Here is an 18,226-nt window from a genome sequence, read left to right as displayed (position 1 = left end):
CCACCCATGACAATCCAACTCAGGAGTCCCAACAGGCTCTGGTTAAAACTTGAAGAGAGAGAAAATCTGAGACATGCATCCTGATTAAAATATTTAAAGGAGAAACACGCTTCTTGGGAGAGGGTTGGTTGCCCAGCCTCAACCCGTCTCCATTAAAACTGGAAGTGAGTTTTAGCTGGGTTTAATTCGAGTCTGATAACTTTTACATCATCTGACGTGAGCCCACTCATTTTTGAGGTTAAAATTAGATCACTCCCCCCTCCCCTCGCCTTGTGACAAAACTGACTGAAGTTCGCCCAAGAGGCAGGGGATGTGTAAGTAAAAATGTCAGTTGAGACCTGATTCAAAGTCAAGCCTCGAACAGTTGGATTTTTTTTCTCTATAACCTGTAATCAAGAAGCGTATTATTGGCAAATATTTGCTATTTTTTAATTTGATCTTATCGCTCCTTCGGAGTTAAAATTTTTCTCTCTCCGTGTGACCCTATACAGTCCCTGTTGAGACTGAGGAATGGAGGCTGAATTGGTTAATAGGGATCATTCAGTAGAACTATTGATCTGTCACCTGACTTTTCATTTAGATAACAATGTCAGAGATAGGTGCAGGTAGAGATTAGCCTTATCTTAGCACAAGTGTAAAAAAAGGATTTGCAGGATCCATCTTTAATCAGGCATGAGTGTTCTCAGCAGGCCAGGGGTCCAATTAGGTGTCACTCCTGCAATCAATGTGGTGAGTATTTTAATCTTTGTGAGAATGCTGCTTCCTACTTAGAGAATATGTCTTCCACTCTCTCAGGGGTAGCTAAAAAGGAAACAAATGGCTACACGACTCCAAGGAGTCTATTTTGTAATCCATTACGGAAAGGTGCATTGTATCAAGAGAATTGTGCAACACAGCAAGAGGGCATTAGAATCATCTTTATCAGAACAGTACGTAAGAAATGCCCCTGCCCTGTTCTTTTTCCATAGACGCCGTTTAAAATACTTATCCAGCTTTCCTTTTAAAAAATGTACATGTTTCCTCTCAATCTGTCTTTATGAGAAAAACATTCCACACTCCCAACAACACACTGTTAAAGGAATTTCTTTGAACCGCTCTGAATGAAAATTGTAAATTGATAGACCCTCATCACTGATTTCCCCACCTGAGGATCAATAGTTTCCCTTTCAATATACTGAAACCTTCATTATTTAAAAACCTTCAATTGAAAAAATTGGTGAGAAAACCGTGTGTTTTATAAATTCACATTCAACATTTTTATCACACAAAGTTGGTTTTGTCTTGATTGTGCGGTGCTGCTAATTACATAAATGCAACAAAAAAAACGATTAAATGTTTGTTTGCTGCTTATTAATGCTGATTATAAGTTTATTTAGTCATTTTGTATTGAAAACAGTTAGAGTTTTCCTCAGCATAACAACAATTTGAAGAGGATGATCCTCTCATTTCCTGCGGGATTCTCAGTCGGCGAGATCCTCTACTCACTGGCAGCACACCCACGCCTGCAGGTTTCCCAACGGCGTGGGGTGGCCACAATGGGAAACCCTGGGCTGGATTCTCTGCAACCTACTCCCAAATCGAGAATCCATTTCCCCGCACGGAATTGGGACCGGCGCTGGTTCCCCGATTCTGCGGGCCCTGAAAAGCGGCGTACTCGGGGAGTACAGCGCGCTGCCTAGGACCTACTTGGGGCCATTGCTGGAGGCCCGCTCTGCCATTCTCCGTCCCGACCAATCAAAGTCCCGACGATGTGGCTGTAATGTGGTCCAGCTGTCGGGAAACTAGCTTGGCGGCTGCGGACTCGGTCCGCGGCCGCCCGGTCGGAGGCAGGCCAATCGGAGGGCAGAGGGGGCCTTATAGGTGGCCGGGGAATGTTTGTGCGGGTGGTCAGGGCCGGGCACAGCCCGATCGGGGGGTCTATTTTCAGGGTCCAGCTCCGCGGTCTGAGTCCGCCAGCGAGCATGGAGGCTGCCGCCATGCGCATGCGCAGCCTTCAACCCAGAGGTGTGGGGGCCCATATCGGGTGAGGAATATGTGGCCCTTTCACGCCAGTTTTTCTGGCGTGAAACTCCACAGTTTTGATGCTGGCGTTGGGACATAGTCTCAATAACAGAGAATCCAGCCCCCTATTGGCCGGGAATGGAGAATCCCACTGAGGTGGGGGCGCTGTGCTGAAAAATGGGGCTGGCGGGATGGAGAACCACACCCTTAGTCAACCCTGTCATGTGTGAGTTAAGCTGTCCAATGACTATGTGTTCCCCTGTGTGTGAAGTTATTAGGACAGATATTTTTGTTGTACCTTGGAATAAAGGATCATTTGGTCAACGAACAAGGAGGAAAACTATGTCAAGTGAATTGCAGACCTGTCAAAATTTCTATCTATTAATTTTAGTGCACAGCATATCTGACAAGGTCTGTTATGAACATATGAAACTTCCCACACTGCCTCCAGCTGATCTTTTATGTTCAAGTTCAACTATTATAATGTTTCTTTGAAACTATTTGCAGACAGAATAATGTCTAATGTGAACTAGTCACTTGATGTGGGTCATCTGGGCGAAGGGGCAGTGGATCCTCACCTCTCTGGTGCAGGCCAACCTCGATGTCAGTGACTGTTCTCTCCTCAGTCAGCCTCACGATCACCTGAGCCCATTCCTCATCAGGGGTGAGGTCTCTATCTCTGGGACTCAGCCCCCTGCCTTGGCCCTTTCCTGCTTCTTATGGGCTATTTTCTCCTTTGGGTACAGAGAAAGGGCATTGTGAGCCATATTCTTGATGGGTCAGGGGGGGTCTAAAGCAGGTGGCATGTGTGGTCACCGGGACTGGACATCAGGGGATTTGCTGCTGGTCGGATGGGAAGGTTCGAGGTGTCAGTCAGTTATTTGAGGGAAGGGGTAGTTTTGAAATTGAGGGTGCTAAGCAGGACTGATGCTCGGGGAGAGGTGGTAACTTATCCTTGCAGCTCATTGAAGAGCGCTGGTCTTCTTCCAACATTGGATGGCAGTCCTCCTGGTCATGCTGCCCGCACTGACAGCCGCTGCCACTACCTTTCAGGTGACATTGGTGACCCTACAATGTTTTGGGGGCTTTGGGGAATTTCTCCCCATCGATGCCATACTTTGAAAGTTGTCTGGCACAAGGGAGCAGAGCTCACCAGCAGGAGGGCTCCTCATGGATCGGGGTGCCAATTTGAAAGGTTGCTCCGATCTCTACACCCTCCCCTTTCAGGACAACCCCTTCACCCCCCAACCTTTCTGTGGCCCTCTCAAACCCCCCCCTTCAACCATACCTTTCATGGGCATCATCCCCCAGGCTTTGATCCTTGACAGTACCAACCTGGCACCTGGGCACTGGCAGCCTGGATGTGCCAACCTAGCACTGCCATGGTGCCCAGGTGTCACTGTCAGGGTGTCCAGGTGACACTGCCAGGTTGCCAGGCTGGCAGTGTCAATATATGTGCATGTCTGGGGAGTGCCAGGGTACTACCCTGTCCTGTCCCCGACCACCCAGGGGGCTTTAATGGCCTGCAAGACCCCCCCGAGGTGCCATCACGCCAGGTCTACAATTGTGGAAACCCGTATAAAATGGCTCCCGGTTGAGGCCTTGCAGGCATGGCCGTTACCTCCTGGGCGGCGGGTGAATAGGACATCGAGAGGCTGGAAAATGAGCCTGAGAAAGGAATACAAGTGATCTAGAGTTCAAGAATAAGTCCCATCTCCTGGAAACACCTGCCAAGTGTGTGGTCAAAGATGTGGATAGAGGGGCAACATGTGGCGCAGTGGTTAGCACTGGGACTGCGGCGCTGAGGATCTGGTTTCGAATCCCAGCCCTGAGTCACTGTCCGTGTGGAGTCTGCACATTCTCCCCATGTCTCTGTGGATTTTACCCCCACAATCCAAAAATGTGCAGGTTAGATGGATTGGCCACGCTAAATTGTCCCTTAAATGGAGAAAAAATATTTAGGAACTCTAAATTTTTCAAGAAAGATGTGGATATTATCAAGCTCGTTAGCCATGCAAGGACCTACAGCACCCATGTCCAGTAACATGCAGTTTCTTAGGTGGATAATCATAATCATTAACGAGTGATCGCCGAAGAAGAAGATGTCAAAATGTCACACAACTAACCATTTCTCTCATTGTATCTTATCCAATCCATACTTCATTACCAAGCTACAATTTACAATGGAAAGCTTTGCCACACATCTTCCAAGAGTTTTTCACATGTCACAATATTGGTTATTTGTTGATGGGTTTTACTTTGGGCATATGGTAACCACCAGTATGTCAAACTGTGTCAGGTGGGAAAGGAGATGAAGTGCAGGCCATTCTGAATGAAGCATTGAGTACCGATTTGATACAGTTGTACAAGGTTTTGGTGAGACAATGTGTGGAGTACTGTGCACAGGGTACTATGAAGAGTTTAGGTCTTTTTACTGAGGAATTATATACTTACCTTGGAGGTAATGCAGTGATGCTTCACTAAACTGAAACCTGGGATGAGATGGTTATCCTACGATGAGACATTAATTAGATTGGGCTGTATACATTGGAGTGTAGAAGAATGAAACTTATACGATTTGGAGAGGGCTTGACAGGATGGATGCTGAGAGTTTATCTACCCTGGGTGGACTGCAATTAGGGGACACAGTCTCATAAGTGTTTGGTCATATACGATTGAGATGAGGTGGAATTTTTTAAGTCAGATGATTGTGAATCTTTGGTATTGCCTGCTTCGAGGGGTTATGGATGCTCAGCTATTGAATATATTCAAGATTCAGATAGATTGATTTTTTAGACTTTCAGATAATCAGTGGATATGAGGAGTGTTATATTACCTTATGTAATATAGGATATTACTCTTTGATCCAGCCGAGTTGATGAAATGAACAATAGTCTTCTTGTAAAAATGAACTAATTTATTGAGCAATATAAATAATATTTGTGAGTCCTTTGTACTTAGTACTCAAACAGTAAACTAAATAAAATACAGTAAAGTTAACTAACTAACTATATAAAAGCAAATTACTGCAGATGCTGGAATCTGAAACCAAAGAGAAAATGCTGGAAAATCTCAGCAGATTTGGCAGCATCACTAACTAACTATACAATGTAATAATGAAATAACTTATAACTTCTCTCTTCCTAGCTAATCTATGTCTTGGCTGCTCATTCTCCTTAAGCATATTCTCTCAGAAAGAGCGGGAAAGATTTTCTTATGCCATCTGATAGTGAGACATGAGGGGCCCGATTCTCCGAACCCCCGCCGGGTCGGAGAATCGCCGGGGGCTGGCGTGAATCTAGCTTCCGCCGTGTCCCGAATTCTCCGCCACCAGAGAATCGGCGGGGGCGGGAATCGCACCGCGCCAATCGACGGGCTCTGCCCGGCGATTCTCCGGACCGCGATGGGCCGAAGTCCCGCCGCTGTCAACCCTCGCCAGCCGGCGTGGATTGAACCACCTACCTTACCGGCGGGGGCAGACGGCGTAGGCGGGCTCCGAGGTCCTGAGGGGGGCACGGGGCGATCTGGCCCCAGGGAGTGCCCCCACGGTGGCCTGGCCCGCGATCGGGGCCCACCGATCGGCGGGCGGGCCTGTGCCGTGAGGGCACTCTTTTTCTTCCGCCTTCACCATGGTCTCCACTATGGCGGAGGCAGAAGAGACCCCCTCCACTGCGCATGTGCGGGGATGCCGTGAGCGTCCGCTGACGCTCCCGCACATGCGTCGCCCGGCGAAGTCCGGCTGGCGTGGCGCCAAAGACCTTACCCGCCAGCCGGCAGGGCGGAAATCACTCTGGCGCGGGCCTAGCCCCTCAAGGTGAGGGCTTGGCCCCTAAAGGTGCGGAGAATTCTGCACATTTGGGGCGGCCCGATGCCGGAGTGGTTCCCGCCACTCCATTACGCCGGAAAACCCTGCCCCGCCGGGTAGCGGAGAATCCCGGCCCTAGTGTTGAATTGACTGTGCTAGTTTCACATACATTGATCATGTACATTGATTTCCAAAGATCACTACAAGGAGCTTCTAATCTCATTTGTGTTACTTCTATGACTACCGATTTCCACCTCTGTAACATTTTTTCACGTCACTCCTGTCTCACCTTATCTGCTATCCAACCTCACCCATGCCTTCATTACTTCTTGACCTGATTGTTCCAATGCACTCCTGGTTGGCCTCCCCATCCCCTCCCAGGTCTCCCAAAACACTGCTGCCCATGTCTTAACTTGCAGCAAGTCCTGTTCCCCTTTTACTGTATACTCACTGGCCTACACTGGCTCCCAGTGAAGCAACATGGTGAATTCTAAATTCTCATTCTTGTTTTCAAATCCATCCATGACCTTGCCCCTCTCTAGCTCTGTGATCTGCTCCATCCTCACAACTCTCCAAGATATCAAACGTCCTTTGATTCTCCGTCAGCTGATGCCAAAATTGGGAAAGATGATTGGGCAGAGAATCGTTCGTGAGGCCAAAATTGTAGCCGGCGCCGGGCACCCGCCAGAATTCCATGCTCCGTTGCCTCAACAGCAGCGTCAATGTGCTCTACTACCCATGTACAGTAAACGCCATTGGAATATCATTAGCAGGCCTAACCCAGTATTTTCCTGGGCTTCTGCCAGGCGGAATTACTGATGGTGAGGTTAACTTGTGGTTTCAAAAATTGGGAGAGAGGCGCCAAGGCTGCTGAGGGAGAGAGAGAGGGGTTGCGGAAAGTAACAATAATAATGGCTTATTGTCACAAGTATGCTTCAATGAAGTTACTGTGAAAAGCCCCTAGTCGCCACATTCCGGCACCTGTTCAGGGAGGCCGGTACAAGAATTGAACCCGCGCTGCTGTCATTGTTCTGCATTACAAGCCAGCTATATAGCCCAGTGTGCTAAACCAGCCCCTAGGAAAGTGTCCAACATTGCCCTGGTGTGCAGGCAGTTGTGCCGCTGGCCGCAGGTCTTCTGCCAGGACTGGAGGGAGTAGCGGGAGGTGGCCAGGTAGTTGGCCGCGACATTGTGGTGGCAGGGCAGGAATCACCATCACCGCAACCTGAAAGGCAGCCATGTGGCTGCGCACGCCGCTGACTGACGACTGTGAACTTAGTGCCACGGGTCATATGGTTGTCCCCACAGGCCACCCCACCTAAGTACCATCTGGCCCCAGCCGCCCCATCAACGGGATGGTTGTGCTCCAGCGCAACCAGAGTCATCTTGTTGCCAGGGATGAGAGTGTGTGTGGGGAGTGGATTGCGAATATGCAGCAGCAGCTTGTCAGCCTCTCGAGTGTCAATCACGATCACGGCGAATCAGACACCGTGGGCGGGATTCTCTGATCCTGAGGCTTGATGCCGTCATAAATGTTGTCGCGTTAACGGCGTCAACAGGCCCCCATGACCAGCGATCCTGCACCCTACAGGTGGCCAGCACGGCACTGGAGCGACTCATGCAGCTCCAGCTGCCGATACCGGCATCAAACGGGCGCCGCGGGTCTGCTCATGCGCGCTGCCGCTGGCCCGAATTCGCGCATGCGCATTACGACCAGCGCAAACTCGCGCGTGCGTGCTAGTTTCCTTCTCTGTGCCTGCCCCGATGCAACATGGTGTAGAGCTACAGGGGCCCGGCGCGGAATAAAAGAGGCCCCCACCAGGAGAAGCCGGCCTGACGATCGGTAGGACCTGATCGCGGGCCAGGCCAAGGTGGAGGTCCCCACCCCCCGAGTCGCCCCCCCCCCCCCACCAGGATGCCCCCCGCAGGATGGCGCCGAGGTCCCGCGGGGTAGCACCACATGTGAACGGCACCGGCGGGACTCAGCCTATCTCGGCGGCCACTCGGCCCATCCCGTGGGGAGAATCGCTGGGGGGGGGGGCACGTAGAGCGGCCCCCGACCGGCGCCACGCCGGGGCCAATGGTGCCGATTCTCCGGTCACTGGAGAATCGGCGGACCGGCGTCGGGCGGTGTCGCGTGAATCACGCCTCCCCCCGTCCCCTTTTTCATTGGAATTGGCCATGTTTTATGTAGCGCCGGTGCTAGCCCATTAACGGTTCCTGAAGTGCTCCGGGAACGGAGCCAATTTTGCTGTCGTAGAAGTCCACAGACTCTATCCTGGCGTTAGCACTTAGCCCAGTGAGGACGAGATCCAGATCGTGACGTCTTGCGCGACCTTGTTAAATCCAGCGAGTCGTTTTGAACGTCACAAATCTCGCCAGAAGCCTGTCATGATATTCGACTGCCTCGTCACAACACCAAGGTGGGCACGACAAGGCCATTAAATCACGCCGCATATTTTTGTTGTCTCTGGGGTTGTGCGGCGGGTTGTCCCTGAAAATATATCAGGCCAGCTAAGTGCTGAGGCGAGTTAGTTAAAAAGCTCACTACGGTTCTCTGGGACCTTGCCCAGTTTATTTATGTATATTTGAGACCCTCTAGTCTTCACTGCTCACATTCCATTACCCTTCACCGACTCCCCATTCTGCCTCCATGCTCCTCATAACCTCCAAGCCAACTTATACCCGCTCACACAATGACCCTTCATAACCTCCATGTCGACTCATGGTACTTCATTGACCCAGTACAGTATACACTCTATACAGAACTAATGAACCACATAGCAACAATGCTATGGACCAACACCTGCGTGGAACTGTTTTTTAAAATATCATTATTTTCATACAGAAAAACATTCTTGCTACAACTCTATAATATCAATCAACCAGACCTTTCAATTATAATTAACAGAAGCTATAAAAGCTTGACAATTCTTTATCTTGTGTGAATAAACATTGAGTCACTGACAACATGAGATCACAGAAAAAATAGCTTATGAGACTTTGCTGAGAGTCCATTTTGAAGGTCTGGTGATTGGCACTTTTATAGGGTAGGAGAAAATTATGAATAGGTGTTTTTACTCAGTTACATACAGGCCATTGTTACTATGGGGTTTATTAGTTCTGCACAAAATATATATTGGGTAACTGCATACAAAAGTTCCATGAGTTGGCATGGGGCATCAGGGGCCAATGGGGATGGGGGTGAGGCATGAGTTGTCATGGAGGGTCGATATAAGGGACCATTGGAGTAGGTGAGGCATAAGTTGTCATGGACGTGGGGCATGGGTAAGACCTTTGACCTTACCTTTCTAAACGTCCTCAAATGCAGGTTATGGTTCCCAATTCCTCTGAGGGGCTGTGAACCACAGGTCACGGAGAAGCTGGTTCAACTCCATGAAAAGGGACTAGGAGATGCCTGCCCTCACAATGAAGCTGGCCAGGTTGGGAGTGCCGGGTGCCATCTCACTACTCCCAATCTTATCCTGCACCACCAAAAAGTTGGTGACCAGAACTGGAGGCAGGAATCCAGGAACTGGTTCCTTCCTATCATTTTTAAATGGCTCTAGAATCCTTACAATCTGGCCCAATATCTCTTTAAGTTATTCCGTGTCATTCATGTTTTGTTTTGTAATGTGTCAATAAGGTGCATTGGGATGTTTCATTATCATAGAACTTACAATGCAGAAGGAGGCCATTCGGCCCATCGAGTCTGCACCGGCTCTTAGAAAGAGCACCCCACCCAAGATCCACACCTCCACCCTATCCCCATAACCCAGTAACCCCACCCAACACTAAGGGCAATTTTGGACACTCTGGGCAATTTAGCATGGCCAATCCACCTAACCCGCACATCTTTGGACTGTGGGAGGAAACCGGAGCACCCGGAGGAAACCCACGCACACACGGGGAGGATGTGCAGACTCCGCACAGACAGTGACCCAAGCCGGAATCGAACCTGGGACCCTGGAGCTGTGAAGCAATTGTGCTAACCACCATGCTACCGTGCTGTAGGTGCAATATAAATATAAGTTGTTATTGCTTGGCAGGGAATTGGACTTGAGGTCAAAGATCAGCAATGATCTTGTTGATGGTGATGCAGGCTCCGGGGGCATATGGTTTACTCCTGATCCTACTTCTTTATGTTCTTATGATGGGTGAGCAGCACATTGGCCAACATTGCAGTACCGAGTTGTTAATGAGCCTCAAGAATGGTTGAAGAAAATTCTATTCTGTGCTGCAATTTGCCTATAGATGTCTTTGCCACAGAGGGGAAAACTTTGTAATTTGCACCCTGTTGGGACAAAAGAGGCTAAAGTAGCTCTCGTCACAGTAATGACTAGCCAAGATGTGCTGTTCTGTCTGGTCTATTTTTCATCTTTACCACCAAAACCATGAAACATTTGTATTTGGAATATTTTTTTTAAATTGCCTTAAGGAGTTAAAAAAAAGTCTCCCTTAATTTATTTTCTAACCCATATATGAAGAAATAAATATAAAGTTTATTTTATAAAAACTAATAACTAAAATACACTGAAAACTTTGAAGAAATAATAACCAGAGTTATTATCACTTTAATAATTCCTGCTTCTAGGAAACAACTGACAAACCAAATGGAAGCTGAAGGCAAAAATAGCAAAAGCCTCTGCTCCTGAAGCTGAGCATGTTTACTTTGGAGAACGCAAAACTGAGAGGATCTTATTCAACTATTGAAGAACCTTAAGGCTAACAATCAGTTCAGCCCTAAGAAACTATCACTGTGTCCCAGGAAACGAACAATGAGGAGCCATAGGGTAAAGTTCAGGAAAGGTGACTGAGTACCTGATAAAACTACTTCATATCCCATCTCCACAGGAGGTGAGGGAGGGAGAGTGGTGGGCCTGGAAATTTGGTGGGTTTGTGGTGGAACCAATACTTGATGACTTTCCATCTGCACCAGAATTAAGTTCTGGGCAGGAAGGCTCATAGGTGACTTTTCCAATCAGCCTCCACTTGCGACCTTTCCACCCTACCTCCATTTGCTACCTTTGAGTGGCCCATTAATGACCGCTTAAGGGCCTCTCCCCACCTCCATTACAATTTTGTCAGCTCCAGGGGGATCTGTCGATATTCAGCGGGCACGCCTGATTAAATTGTGGTTGCCACACTACATGTCAGCCGACGAGGAAGCAGTTCAATCTGCATATGATTGAGGGCAGACCTCAAAACTCGTGCAGATATCAGATAAAATTACATTCTATATAATAATCCTTTAGCAGAGTTCCAAGTGTGGATTGCAGACTTCAATATATTGAAAAAAACACCCTCTCATTCATGAAAACCCATTCACTACATCTAAGTTTCTTTAATTACATAAAACCCGATATGAACAAACAATGAATTCAAGTGCACAATCCCGAATGACATCGAGCATTGGAATTTGTAGTCGGTTTCATGAAGGCTATGCCACTTGTAACTGTCAAACAATCTGTGAAATGGCAGGCACTCTACAGTGACAATGAATGGTTGTGAAACCAGTCATGCAACAGTAATCTTGCAATGGAAATCCTCAGGCGTATGTCAACAGACAGAGCAAGCAATTAGTTTTTAAACAGACCAAATATTTTTGCACAGATTTAAAGGACAGGACTTTTAAATGCCCTGAGAGTTTGTTGCTCGCTTTGAGAGGTACTTATGACAGTTGCTCTTCATACATTTGACATGTTCTCTTGACACATTTGACAGTTCCTCTTGATACTTTTGACAGGTCCTCTTCACATGTCCTCTTGAAACTTTTGACAAATCCACTTGGCGGGTCCTCTTGAGACGTTTCACAGGTCATCCTGACAGCTGCTCTTGACAGTTGATTTTGACAGGACTGTTGGCAGTTCCAATTAACGTGACAGTTAATGAGTTTATGCACTTTTGTGCACATGAGTGACTATTTTTAATAGTTCTAAAGGTACCTGACCTCCCCGAAAGGGCACCTGACCTCCACCCAAGCGTCCCAGTGCCAGGTGCAAAAGGATACTTTGCTCTCCAAAGGAGTATCCTGGTTATCCAAAAAAATGCACAAAGTGAAGGCCTCTCCTCTGCACACTTCAGCTTTCACGCTCCTGTGCTACAAAAATTCAATTTGAGTGGAGTCAGTGATGATTTAAGGGACCCGCTACACCTGTAATCATTCTAATCATGAAACACGAATTTCCGCTATTCACGCCTCATTGAAAATCGGAAGTGTTGTGGTTGAAGGTGGGACTTATTCAGTCCTTTGAGCCTCTTAGACCATTCAATTTGCATTTGACTAATTTCATAGAATCATAGGATCAAATAATTTACAGTGCAGAAGGAGGCCATTCGGCCCATCGAGTCTGCAATGGCCCTTACAAAGAGCAACCCACTCAAGCCCACGTATTTACACTATCCCCGCAACCCAGCAACCACCACTTAGCCTTTTTGGATGCTAAGGGCAATTTAGCATGGCTGATCCACCTAACCCGCACACCTTTGGATTGTGGGAGGAAATCGGAGCACCCGGAGGAAACCCACGCACATATGGGGAGAACATGCAGACTCCGCACAGACAGTGACCCAACCGGGAATCGAACCTGGGACCCTGGAGCTCAGAAGCAATTGTGTTAACCACTATGCTACCGTGCAGCCCTTAATTTATCCCTTAACATCACCTATCCGCCTGCTGAGGCTGGGACATTCAATAACGCAATCATTAAATTGTGCCACTGAGACTAGTGCCATGAGAATGTTACTTTAAGAAATGGTTAGCTGCTCATGTTACTGCAGTGATGCCAGAGTGTGGGTGGAGCTGAGCTCTGGTTCTGCTTTTTAGTTTCACTTTGAGAAAAGCTTGGGTGTGTCTGTCTTTTTGGTTTCGTTTTTCAGTGTGTTGGAGCTGAAGTCAAACAAAGCAGCTGTACTGTTGATCTCTCTGCCATGAAGGACTATCTCTTGATCATTTGGTGAATTCAGAAATTTAAATGTTTTCAGTATTGAATGTGAACCCTGATGTGCTTCTGTTTAAAGGTTTGTTAAGCCTTCTGGGTGTTAAAAGGACAGCTTACAGATTACTTAGTGTTGTATTCTTTGAGGGTTATATTTGATTTACTGGTTGCTAAGATGTTCACCGTTTGTTTTAGAAAGGTTAACTTGAGTTAATAGAATAAACATTGTTTTGCTGTTTTAAAAAATACTTGCCCATTTCTGAAGTACCACACTTGTAGAGTGAGCCCTGTGCTCCCCATATCACAATCTATTCAAAGTTGTGGGCCAGGTGAACCCCATGATACACTTTGGGGTTCTCTAAACCCTGACCCATAACAATTGGGGGCTCGTGGGGGATAAAAGTCTATTTATTGGATTGGCTTAGTGAACTTAAAGACAGTGAGGAGTGAGCATATTGTGGTTGCTTTTTAGGTGTGGTATTTTAGTTCAAGTGGGGAGTGTGTTGTGGACAATGGCTCTTTCAGAGGCTCTGAAGTTTTTGGGGGTGGAGACGGTCACATGCAGTACCTTACGGACAGAGACTAAAAACAGACTGTTAGATTTTGCCAAAACATTGCAATTAACATTACCTGATAAAATGCGAAAAGATGAGGTAATTATGGCGGTGGCTAAGCATTTAAAGTTGCCTGAGATACAGTCTGACTCATTGGAAATGGCAAAGATCCAGTTGCAGATTAAGGAACTTGAACATGAAAAAGAATTAAAGCAGCTTGAATATGCAATGAGAGAAAAAGAAAAGGAGAGAGAAGAAAGAAACAAAGAAAGAGTAGCCCTAGCAAAAAGAAAAAGAAAGGGAGATACAGATCAGGGAAAAAGATAAAGAGTGAGAGTCTGAACTTCATAAAATGGCCATGAAACATGACAGGAAGTTAAAATTGGCAGACGTAAAGGGAAACATACAGTTGGATGATAGTGATGAGGATAATGAGAAAGAGCATCATAGTCGAAGGCGTGGTGGGGATCTATTTAAATATGTCCAAGCATTGCCACGGTTTGACGATAAATAGGTAGAAGCCTTTTTCATTTAATTTGAGAAGGTAGCTAAACAAATGAAATGGCCACAAGACATGTGGGTATTACTGATTCAAACAAAGCTGGTAGGCAGGGCTAGTGAAGTGTTTGCATCACTACCAGAGGAGGTATCTGGGATGTATGAGGAGGTGAAAAAAATCCATCTTAGGTGCATATGAACTAGTGCCTGAAGCTTACAGACAAAGGTTTAGAAATGTAAGGAAAGAATTTGGTCAAACATACATGGAAGGCTCAAACAGAGTAATTTTGATAGGTGGATAAGGGCTTTGAAAATAGACCAAATGTATGAAGCTCTCAGAGAAATTATACTTTTGAAGGAGTTTAAAAATTCAATTCCTGATGTAGTGAGAACTCATGTGCAAGAGCAGAGGGTTAAAACTGCGAGGTTAGCAGCCGAAATGGCAGATGATTATGAATTAGTTCATAAATCAAAGCTTGGTTACCGACATCAGTTTCAGCCTGTGAGAGATAGAAACTGGGGACATAAGAACATAAGAACTAGGAGCAGGAGTAGGCCATCTGGCCCCTCGAGCCTGCTCCGCCATTCAATGAGATCATGGCTGATCTTTTTTGGACCCAGCTCCACTTTCTGGCCCGAATTCCATAACCCTTAATCCCGTTATTCTTCAAAAAACTATCTAACTTTATCTCAAAAACATTTAATGAAGGAGCCTCAACTGCTTCACTGGGCAAGGAATTCCATAGATTCAACCCTTTGGTGAAGAAACATCAGTGGAGAGTGAGACAGTGAGGAGAAATCCCCCACTGGTATATGGAGCCATGGACCAGAAGTGGTCGTATAAGAAGAATTAGTTGAGCAGCGAAGGTGACTGTAGAACCTGCAGCACGGGAAAGCATGGTGGAGGCGCAGGATCCCAGTTTGGTGGCACTGGTCACCACTAAGGGCCAGGAACTTTACTTTGAATCGCCAGACGAAGCGATGGACTTTATCAAAGACAAAAGGCTGGCAGGGGTTTGAGGACATGGGGTGGACAGCACGGTAGCATTGCGGATAGCACAATTGCTTCACAGCTCCAGGGTCCCAGGTTCGATTCCGGCTTGGGTCACTGTCTGTGCGGAGTCTGCACATCCTCCCCGTGTGTGCGTGGGTTTCCTCCGGGTGCTCCGGTTTCCTCCCACGTCCAAAGATGTGCTGGTTAGGTGGATTGGTCATGACAAATTGTCCTTAGTGTCCAAAATTGTCCTTAGTGTTGGGTGGGGTTACTGGGTTATGGGGATAGGGTGGAGGTGTTGACCTTGGGTAGGTGCTCTTTCCAAGAGCCGGTGCAGTCTCGATGGGCCGAATGGCCTCCTTCTGCACTGTAAATTCTATGATAATCTATGAAGAAGTTCCTCCTAAACTCAGTCCAAAATCTGCCTACCATTATTTTGAGGCTATGTCCCCTAGTTCTGCTTTCACCCGCCAATGGAAACAACCGCATCTATCCTATCTATACCCTTCGTAATTTTATACGTTTCTATAAGATCCCCCCACATCCTTCTAAATTCCAACGAGTACAGACCCAGTCTACTCAACCTTTTCTCATAATCCAAATCCTTCAGCTCTGGGAATAACCTAGTGAATCTCCTCTGCACACCCTCCAGCACCAGTACGTCCTTTCTCAAGTAAGGAGACCAACACTGAACACAATACTCCAGGTGTGGCCTCACTAACACCTTATATAATTGCAGCATAACCTCCCTAGTCTTAAACTCCATCCCTCTAGCAAGGAAGGACAAAATTCCATTTGCCTTCTTAATCACCTGTAAACCAATTTTATGCGACTCATGCACTAGCACACCCAGGTCTCTCTGCACAGCGGCATGTTTTAATATTTTATCATTTAAATAATAATCCCTTTTGCTGTTATTCCTACCAAAATGGATAACCTCACATTGTCAACATTGTATTCCATCTGCCAGAACCTAGCCCATTCACTTAACCGATCCAAATCCCTCTGCAGACTTCCGGTACCCTCTGCACTTTTTGCTTTACCACTCATCTTAGTGTCGTCTGCAAACTTGGACACATTGCACTTGGTCCCCAACTCCAAATCATCTGTGCAAATTGTGAACAATTGTGGGCCCAACACTGAACCCTGAGGGACACCACTAGCTACTGATTGCCAACCAGAGAAACACCCATTAATCCCCACTCTTTGTTTTCTATTAATTAACCAATCCTCTATCCATGCTACTACTTTACCCTTAATGCCATGCATCTTTATCTTATGCAGCAATCTTTTGTGTGACACCTTGTCAAAAGCTTTCTGGAAATCCAGATATACCACATACATTGGCTCCCCGTTATCTACCGCACTGGTAATGCCCTCAAAAAATTCCACTAAATTAGTTAGGCACGACCTGCCCTTTATGAACCCATGCTGCGTCTGCCCAATGGGACAATTTCCATCCAGATGCCTCGCTATTTCTTCCTTGATGATAGATTCCAGCATCTTCCCTACTACCGAAGTTAAGCTCACTGGCCTATAATTACCCGCTTTCTGCCTACCTCCTTTTTTAAACAGTGGTGTCACGTTTGCTAATTTCCAATCCGCCGGGACCATCCCAGGTCTAGTGAATTTTGGTAAATTATCACTAGTACGTTTGCAATTTCCCAAACCATCTCTTTTTGCACTCTGGAATGCATTCCATCAGTGCCAGGAGACTTGTCTACATTTAGCCCCATTAGCTTGCCCATCACAAGCATCCAGCAGAGGGCAGTAGAGCGGAGATGATGATTGGCTGTTGCGGGGGAAAATTGCATCAGAGCATTGCGGTCACTGCATCCAGAAAGTGTACCTGAGCAAGACACCATAGGTGTTCAAGAGAAGGCAAGCATCCAGCAGAGGGAAGTAGAGCAGAGCTGCTGATTGGCTGTTGCGGGGAAAATTTGCATCAGTGCATTGCGGTCACTGCATCCAGAAAGTGTACCTGAGCAAGACACCCGAGGTGTTCAAGTTTCATAGAATTTACAGTGCAGAAGGAGGATATTCAGCCCATCGAGTCTGCACCGGCTCTTGGAAAGAGCACCCTACCCAAGCCCACACCTCCACCCAGTAACTCCACCCAATACTAAGGGCAATTTTGGACACTAAGGACAATTTAGCAAGGCCAATCCACCTTACCGGCACATCTTTGGACTGTAGGAGGAAACCGGAGCACCCGGAGGAAACCCACGCACACACGGGGAGAATGTGCAGACTCCGCACAGACAGTGACCCAAGCCCGGAATCGAACCTGGGACCCTGCAGCTGTGAAGCAATTGCGCTAACCACAAGCATTCAGCAGAGGGCAGTAGAGCAGAGCTGCTGATTGGCTGTTGCTGGGAAAATTTGCATCAGTGCATTGCGGTCACTGTATCTTGAAGGTGGTTTGTGGAGGAGCTGTTGTCAAGTGACAGTTAAACCTGAAACTCTTCTTCAGTGTTTCCCTCCCTACCTCCTCCTCTAACCAAAAAAAAAGACAATCACTGTAAAAATCCCAGCCGAGTAAAGATCAAGAGGAAGACTCAAGGGCAGGTAGAAGTAGAAAGAAGTTGAACCGTGACGTCACAGCCTGCAGGTAAGTGATTGGCTGGTGACTGGTAAGTAGTTTTTCTTTTCCCTGAGGTGTTATCCTGCCGGGCGCAGTGGTTGCTGAGTGAGTGCTTGCTGAGAAGGGGAGTACATTTTTTTTAAACTTACTGTTGGGAGTTTCCAGCTGAATCCGGTCGGAGTGAGGACAGAGTGACTGCTGGGTAAGTAGTAAAGATTTAAATTGTTTGCGCAGGCCCATAACAGCTGATTGCTGTTCTCGTGTGGGGCGCAATGGTTGCTGGTTAAGTGTTTTATTTTTACCTGTATTTAAGTTGGGCAGTTTCTAAACCCTAGACACTAAACTTGTAGTGTCCCCCACCCTTCCACCTCCTTTAACCTAAGGGGTAGATTGAATAACAGGTAAGCTCTTCCTTTTTCTTTTTTTATCTGGAGGGCATGGCAGGGAAGGCAGTGCAATGTTCGTCCTGCCGAATGTTTGAGGTGAGGGACGGCGTCAGTGTCCCTGCTGATTTCACCTGTGGGAAGTGCACCCAGCTCCTCAGAAACCGTGTTAGGGAGCTGGAGCTGGATGAACTTCGGATCATTCGGGAGGCAGAGGTGGTCATAGATAGTAGCTTCAGGGATGTAGTTACTCCGAAGAATCAAGGTAGATGGGTGACGGTGGAAGGGGCTGGGAGGGAGCAGTCAGTGCAGGGATCCTCTGAGGTCGTTCCCCTCAGTAACAAGTATACCATTTTGGATACTGTTGAAGGGGACGACCTACCAGGGTTAAGCCACGGTGTACGGTTCTCCAGCCTGTCCGACCCTCTGGCTCAGAAGGGAAGGAGGGAGAGCACGAGAGCAATAGTTA

The 18,226-nt window shown here is 47.2% G+C and overlaps 1 long non-coding RNA gene across 1 annotated transcript in view; it reads left to right on the top strand.

Moving 5' to 3' along the window:
* Positions 1–660: 660 nt before the first annotated feature.
* Positions 661–18,226, top strand: part of LOC140425782 (uncharacterized) — a 149,170-nt gene continuing 131,604 nt past the window's right edge. The window contains exon 1 of the long non-coding RNA XR_011948000.1: positions 661–729. This is a non-coding gene — a long non-coding RNA (uncharacterized lncRNA). The remainder of the gene's footprint in view (positions 730–18,226) is intronic.

This window comes from Scyliorhinus torazame, chromosome 6 (assembly GCF_047496885.1).
Source record: "Scyliorhinus torazame isolate Kashiwa2021f chromosome 6, sScyTor2.1, whole genome shotgun sequence".
Classification (NCBI taxonomy): domain Eukaryota; kingdom Metazoa; phylum Chordata; class Chondrichthyes; order Carcharhiniformes; family Scyliorhinidae; genus Scyliorhinus; species Scyliorhinus torazame.
This window is presented reverse-complemented; position numbering and strand designations above follow the sequence as displayed.